This window comes from Rhagoletis pomonella, unplaced genomic scaffold (genome assembly GCF_013731165.1).
Source record: "Rhagoletis pomonella isolate Grant_MI unplaced genomic scaffold, Rhpom_1.0 Rhpom_scaffold_00035, whole genome shotgun sequence".
In the NCBI taxonomy this organism is placed as follows: Eukaryota; Metazoa; Arthropoda; class Insecta; order Diptera; family Tephritidae; genus Rhagoletis; species Rhagoletis pomonella.
In genome coordinates, this window is record NW_023458589.1 from 79,537 (window position 1) to 79,835 (window position 299).

Below are 299 nucleotides of genomic sequence, written 5' to 3' on the forward strand. Positions count from 1 at the left end.
AACCATCCTTGGGACACGTGCGGCAGGTGGCAGTTTCAAAAAAATCGGTTCAGCCGCTCTCGAGCCTTGCGAAAACTAACAAACGGCTTTCTAAATATATATTAGTTGAGATATATTATATATTATAATTATATTTTGACAGTATCCGTTGTTTCTGATGGGCGCAAAAATATCTTGCTTAGTGACGAATTCGCCCCTTGATATGGTGGTTGCTCAAAGCTATTTATATTCGAGATTGCATGAAAACTGGAAAACAGGAATCTATAAGCTTATCCAGGCAAAAAGCTACCTAAGTACCG